This window comes from Asparagus officinalis, chromosome 3 (genome assembly GCF_001876935.1).
Source record: "Asparagus officinalis chromosome 3, Aspof.V1, whole genome shotgun sequence".
NCBI lineage: Eukaryota > Viridiplantae > Streptophyta > Magnoliopsida > Asparagales > Asparagaceae > Asparagus > Asparagus officinalis.
In genome coordinates this window covers 75,607,426-75,615,320 of record NC_033796.1, presented here as the reverse complement: position 1 = coordinate 75,615,320, position 7,895 = coordinate 75,607,426, and positions in this window count along the sequence as shown.

The window sequence follows — 7,895 nt, the reverse complement described above, 5'->3', positions numbered from 1 at the left end:
TGTCTCGGCCTTGGGTGAGACTATCTCGGCCCTATCCAAGACATAGATGTGTCTTGGCCTTGACTGAGACGTCGTTTTTCCCTCTTTTGACTATTTTCGCCGTAATTTTCTCGTTCGACCTCGGAATGACGCAATTCAAAATACTTCAAAAAGCTAAAGAAGAGATCTACAACCTCCCATTGGTGAATTATATGTGTAATATACTAAGACATGAGTGATGCTTCAGCTTTCGTGAGTGAAACGTAATTTCCGATTGAACCGTTTCTTCACTATTCTGCCGTCATGTTGACTCGTACGCTTCATCGACTCGCTTCATTCGCTTGCCGACCTTAGATAATTCTCTTCGACTTAGGTAATGATGTTCATCGTCTTCTCTCTATCTCGAGCTGCGTGTGGAAACCTATAGGTAATTTTTAATACCTACAGATACCCCCTCCAAAGTGTTTCAGTCTTAAATCTGGAATACTTTGGATGTGATAGGCCCAACCTTTAGTCGGTGTAAAAGGACCTTTAATTAGCTTTAATTCTTAACTTCTATGATTTTTAGTCTATTCAGTATTTTGTCGAATAGCTAAAATTTTTCCGGCACTACGTTTATGATCTGACCGTTGTCGAAGTCTCGAATTGAAACTTGCGTGCTAATCTCTGATTTTAGCTCATGTCGTTGAGTCGACGTTAGACTGATTATCTTCGTTGGATGTTCGTATCTGAATTACGATTAACTCTATGGGATCATCCTTTGTTCTTGAATTGATCTGAGACTTGTTTTGGCTAAAATCGTAATGCATTGACCGACGTTGACCTTCATTGCAACGCGTTGATCGGCATTGACTCAAGGCTACGTATTAATCAGCATTGATCTTTATTACAATGTGTTGACTGGAGTTGCCCTACGGTTACGCGTTGATCAGTATTGACCGTTGGCTATGTGTTGACAGACATTGACCATTGGCTACGCGTGACCGACGTTGACCTTTGGCTATGCGTTGGCCAGCATAAAACACAGTTTTTACTCATACGTCAACTGGAGTCTACACAGTTTAGGCTCTTAAGGCTTTAGAGCGAGGAGGACCAGTTTATACTCGTATTCTCCTGGGAGTGTCGAGAATTAGTTTAACCTCGTGTACCCGTTAGAGGTTCAAGGAGATGTAGTTTATACGCATATACTCATCGGAGTGTCGAGAAGAGCGAACTGAGAATGCTTCGAACACTTGTCAGGTTGAGTTCTTTGTGTGAGATTTGATTGTAGGACCAGCCGTTGGTGCTGATACAGCTACTATCTCTGAAGTTGCCGAACGTCTGAAGTTATCATCCTTAAAGGTTTGGCTGGAGTTGAGGTTAGCTCAGTTGTTCAAGTCATGAGACCAAGTGGTGAAGTTGATGTGTCAGTGAATTTTGTCCCTTATTATGATTACTCATTCTGTTTAGAATAGATAAGCATAATACTCATAGCCATCAACGGGTTTGAGGTGCCTTTACCGACTACCGTTTGAATTAGGCTAGCATGTAGATTGTTTAATTCCGTTCCGCATGATACGAGTCGCCGTGCGAGCACTCTTGATCACGGAATTATCAAGAGTGGGTAAAGAAGAAAACGACTGAAGAACACAAGAGTTATAATTAGGGCGAAGGAAAATACCTTCTCTAGATTATGAGAATCAATTGGATTTACAAAATCTCTCACTCACAATCTCTCTAGATCAAAGAACAACCTCCCTGGTCTCTTTTCTGATTACAATCTGAGTTCTAAACCCTAGAAAAGTCGTGTTTCTATTTATACTAAACAGAAATCCCAACTGGAGCAGGAAACAGACCCAGGCCCGGAACCGCTACGCGGTCGACCGCAGTGCCCAAGGCGGTCGACCGGTCAGAACGATGAAAACTAGAAAAATCAATTACAGTATTTTTGGTCAACCGCAGCGCCACCATCGGTCGACCGCTCTCAGTCCCGAGACATAGTCTGGGTCTGTGCACTTAGCGGTCTCAGTCCCGAGACATAGTCTGGGTCTGTGCACTTAGCGGTCGACCGTCGTGACCAAGCCGGTCGACCGACCAGAGTCCAACTGTACTTCCTGCAGTTTTGACGAATCCTTCGACTTCGTCGCCTCTAATGACCTCGTCCACGACTCCTCTACTCTATTCTCAAGATACCATGAGAATCATCTATCCTCAAGCTCCCATGAGGATCGCTAAGCTTCCGAAGAGAAGATACACCCATATCATGGGTCCCTCTTTAGGAACTTGAAGTCCCATTCAAGTTAGAACTTCAGCTGAGGGAACTCGCGAGCCCCTCCTTCTCTGTTGAACCACTTGGCCTTGCTAGGGATCTGACCTTGACGTCCAATGAGAAACGACTCCTTCATCCCCCGCCTCGTCTTGGTCATCTTCCATTCCAAAATGCAATCTTCTTTCAGTGGCTCCTCTCTATCAAACCACAAGTCTTCAACATGCGGTAAGATCATCTTGTCATCACCTTCATCATCCAATAATGGAGGCTCAAACAACTTCAAGTACTCGGCATTGATCACCGAATACATGCCTAAGTAAGGTGGCAAATCTAAACGAAAAGCGTTGTCGCCAATCTAATCGATAATCCGAAATGGACCATAACGAATAGGCTTCAACTTCTTCCCTTCTCCTTTGAGCCTCTCCTTACTCAATTTTAGCCATACCATATCGCCTTTACCAAAGTTACAAGGAACCCGATGTTGATCATGCTTCGCCTTGTACTTAGCTTGCGATTTCTTCAATTGAGCTTCAACCGTGGCATGAATATTTGTAATCTTCTTGAGAAATCGCTGAGCACGTTGTCTTTCACTCCCCTCCTTGCCGTCCACTATGGCTTCACTTGAAAACACAAGATTGAACGGGCTCGGTGGTAAAAATCCATAACAAGTCTCAAATGGTGACTTTCCGGAAGATCCATGAATTGCCCGATTAAAAGCAAACTGCAAATATGGTAAACTCTCATCCCAAGTCTTAGGATGCCTGGAATTATACCCCCGCAACATATGCACCATAGTCCGGTTGACTACCTCCGTTTGTCCGTCTGTTTGTGGATGAAAGGCCGTGCTCTTCTTCAATTTAGTGTCCATCAAACTCCACAAAGAATCCCAAAAATGCCCGAGAAAACGGCTATCCCGATCCGAAATAATCGAGCTCGGCAACCCAAAGTGCTTCCACACATACTCAAAGAACAATTGTGCTGCACCCGCTCCCGTCACGGTCTTCTTACAAGGAATCAATATCACCATCTTGCTGAATCGGTCCACCACAACGTACAAATAGTCATGCCCGCGCTTCGTAGTCGGCAACCCTCCTAGAAAATCCATAGAAATGCTCTCCCACGGCCTAGAAGGAACCGGTAATGGTAGGTACAATCCCCTCTTTCTGTTAGAAGGCTTCGAAATACAACATAACTTACACCCTCCAACATACTTGGTCACATCATCAAGCATCCGTGGCCAAAACACATGTCGCCGTAGATTGAGAAGCATTTTCTGAATGCCAAAATGCCCTTGCACACGCGAGGTATGTGCTTTCCGAATCCACTACAACCTATCACCATCCTCCGGAATGCATAGTGATGTCCCACGATACAACAAGCCATCTTCTCCAAGTGCATACTCCCCCCTTCGACCAGCCTTCTCCTGCTCAAACACACTACCGAAGTCTCTACTGGATGCATACAGCTGTACATACTCCAAAGGAACCAAGAGCTGAATACGCGTCGCCACCAATAAAGCTCTTACCGGCGGACGAGATAACATATCGGCCAACTTGTTTGTCGCCCCCTTCTTGTACCTAATAATGATGTTGAAAGCCATCAAATAAGACATACACTTCATGTGCCGTGCCTACTGTAGCTTCGTCTGGGCATGTAAGAACTCCAACGGCTTATGATCCGAATGCACGACCACCTCCTTCCCTAACAAGTACACCCTCCAATGCTTAATTGCTTGATATAGTGCATAGAACTCCTTGTCGTAGGTTGGGTAGTTCGCAATAGCACCCGAAAACTTCTCAGAATGGTATTCCACCGGTTTCCCATCCTGAATCAACACCGTGCCCATCGCATAACTAGATGCGTCGGTCTCCACCTCGAAAGTCTGCTGCAAATTCGGCAACGCCAACATCGGTGCCTCCGAGATCTTCCTTTTTAGCAACTGAAAAGCCTCCTCATGCGTCCTTCCCCACTCAAACTGAACTTTAGCCTTTGTGAGGCCATGTAACGGTGCCGCATAAGTCAAAAAATTTTGAATGAACTTGCGCAAATACTGGCAAGCCCCCATGAAGCTCCTCACCTCAGTCACTATCTTCGGCGTCGGCCACTTTGTGATCACCTCCACCTTGCCTGGATCTATCCTCCGCTGGCCCTTCCCTATGATGAATCCAAGATACACCAACTCGTCCTTCCCGAATTCGCACTTTTTCCCGTTGAGCTTCAGCTGTCCGTCCTGCAACACTTCAAATACCTTCTCAACATGAACGAGATGCTCCTCCCAAGTCCTGCTTTACACCAAGATATCATCAAGGTAAACTATCACAAAGTCCTCTATAAAGGGTCGCAACAAATCATTCATAAGCCTCATAAAGGTAGTCGGATCATTGCACAATCCAAACGGCATCACCAACCACTCGAACAGGCCTTGCTTGGTCTTGAACGCAGTCTTCCAAGTGTCTCCCTCCCGAATCCTCACCTGATGGTAACCAGATTCAAATCCAGCTTCGTGAAAAACCTCGCTCCCTCCAACTGGTCCATAAGATCATCAATCCGCGGTAATGGGTAGCGATTCTTGATGGTTATCTTGTTGAGCGCCCGGTAATCCACGCACATGCGCCAGCCTCCATCCTTTTTGGGCACCAACAACACTGGTGACCCGCAAGGTGAACAACTCGGCATAATCACTCCCGCCTCCAAGAGCTCCTGAATCTGCTTCTTGATCTTCTCGGACTCCAGTACTGATGTGTGGTATAGGCCTATGTTAGGTAAGGAACTCTTCCCGGTCAACATAATCTCATGCTCTACACCTCGACGTGGTGGTAGTCCCGTGATCTCCGAAAACAAGTCCGCATACTTGACCTTCAACCTGTCAAGATCTCCCTCCTAGAGCTTGCTCAAGGTGGACAAGCACCTCCTACTCAGCTGCTCTTCATACGGCCGAATGAACAATAAAATGAACTTCCTGCCCACGTTCACCAACCTCTTAGCCTGAGTCACTGTCACCAAGCTCGTCTCCTGTGGAAGAGATGTTGAACGAAAAATGAATTGCTCACCGTCCTTGTTGAACGTGTACTTTTGGGCTCGCCGATCATATATTGCGTATCTATCCCACAAATAAGGATTGCCCAAAATAACTTAGCAAACATCCAACGGAACCACGTCGCAAGTGACCTCGTCAATATATGACTCATAGAGTGCAAACCTGAATGAACACTGGTTCACCACACTCAATCCCGCCTCCTTCTGAATCCACCCTAATGGATAGGGCTTCGGATCCTTCACCATCTTCAATCCCAGCTTCTGTACTAATGCCTCAGATATCAGATTTTTCTAACTCCCTCAATCTACAATAGCATCCACTAAACTGGTCTTGACCTGTAATTTCAGAACAAAGAGCTGCTCCCTCGGGTCGTCATCTTCTTTGGTGGCCTGCTTCCTCGCCATAAGGTTGAGACTGCTATTGGGTTCTATCATCCCGGGAACCTCCTTCGGACCATGTGCTATCACGTACGCCTTCTTCTCCTCCTTCTTCTTCAATCCTTTTGGCTTCAGATGAGGATACTTATCCCAGCAACGATCAGCCACATGCCCTGTCTGCTTGCAGTGATTGCATGTCAATCCTGCTTTCCCCGAGTCAACCTTCTTCTTCTCATCCTTAGACTGAGAGCCACCCGTCTTGCTCCCCGATGGTTTGGAATCCCCCTTTGTCTTGTTGCCCTTCTTCTGTCGGCCCTCAATGGCAATGGCCTTCACGCTCGCCTCTGCGATTGTCTCCACTGAAAACAGCTTCATCTTCTTCCGGATGTAATCATTCAGACCTGCCATGTACTTCATGAAGATGGGGTACTCGGACGTTGCGATGTTTAGGACCATTGCCTGTTGCTGGAACTCCGTCGTGTACTCTTGAACGGTCTGATTAAATTTTTGGCGCAAGCCATACCACTTGTACCAACGCTCCTCAAGGAACCCCACTAGATAAAACTGCTTCCGAAGTAGCTCCTTGAACTTGTTCCACGACGTCGCTTTCTTCTCCTGTTTGTAATAGGATTTCCACTACGTCAACGCGTGCCCTGAAAGCTTCAATGTCGCGAACACTATTTTCTCCTTGGACGAATATCCATAGAGAGTGAAGTACATCTCCATGCGTTCGATCCAATCATCAAGCTTCTCCACATTGATACTCCCATCATAAACAGGAATCTCAACCTTGAAGTCAATCTTCAGATTCTGGTAATGATTCTTACCCCCTTGATGTCCAGCAGCCTTGACAATCTCAGTTTGCCCCTCTGAATCAGCTTTCTCGCTCTCCTCATCGGATTCGAAGAGTCCCTTCTTACCCTTCGAAGAAGATTCCTCCTTTTTGTCTCCTCCGTTAATGAGACCCACGAGTTGAGTAAGAGTCGTCCCGATCGTCTCAATCTGCTTCTCCATGGCATCAAGTCTTGTTGAATTATCTGCTTCAGACATCTTCTCCTTCCTTAATTTCTGGACCCCCTCCGAGGAATTAAGGATCTCGCCAAGCTTCTTGTACTGAGCGAGTAAGGACCATACACAATTCCCCCCTTCACAGGATCTAGTGCTCTGATACCAACTTGATACGAGTCGTCGTGCGAGCACTCTTGATTTCCCCCCTTCACAGGATCTAGTGCTCTGATACCAACTTGATACGAGTCGTCGTGCGAGCACTCTTGATCGTGGAATTATCAAGAGTGGGTAAAGAAGAAAACGACTAAAGAACACAAGAGTTATAATTAGGGCGAAGGAAAATACCTTCTCTAGATTATGAGAATCAATTAGATTTACAAAATCTCTCTCTCACAATCTCTCTAGATCAAAGAACAACCTCCCTGGTCTCTTTTCTGATTACAATCTGAGTTCTAAACCCTAGAAAAGTCGTGTTTTTATTTATACTAAACAGAAATCCCAACTGGAGCAGGAAACAGACCCAGGCCCGGAACCGCTACGCGGTCGACCGCAGTGCCCAAGGTGGTCGACCGGTCAGAACGACGAAAACTAGAAAAATCAATTACAGTGCTTTCGGTCGACCACAGCGCCACCATCGGTCGACCGCTCTTAGTCCCGAGACATAGTCTGGGTCTGTGCACTTAGCGGTCGACTGCCGTGACCAAGCCGGTCGACCAGCCAGAGTCCAACTGTACTTCCTACAGTTTTGACGAATCCTTCGACTTCGTCACCTCCAATGACCTCGTCCATGACTCCTCTACTCTATTCTCAAGATACCATAAGAATCATCTATCCTCAAGCTCTCATGAGGATCGCTAAGCTCCCGAAGAGAAGATACACCCGTATCACCGCATGTAACGTTGTGCTAAGAGAATAAACTCTCTTAGACTTGGTGCTATGATATTGAATACATAGACTTTGTCTTTCTTATGGGAATAGATTACCCGGCTACGCATATTAGGCGTAGGCTTAACCCTATTTTGTCTTTTGGAGAGGAAGAATTTTATATTCTCTCTCCAAGTGTAGAAAAAATTCAAAATGGGGGTTTGGGACGATCCTAACTTTTATAGGTTTGATCGCTTAATTTGAAAGCGGACATCTCGCTCATGGAAGGAATCGAGAGGGGATTTTGGCTTTGGTCCTAACTATAGGAAGGTTTGACCAAGAAACAATGGGAGTAAAGATACAAATAACAGTGGGAATGTTG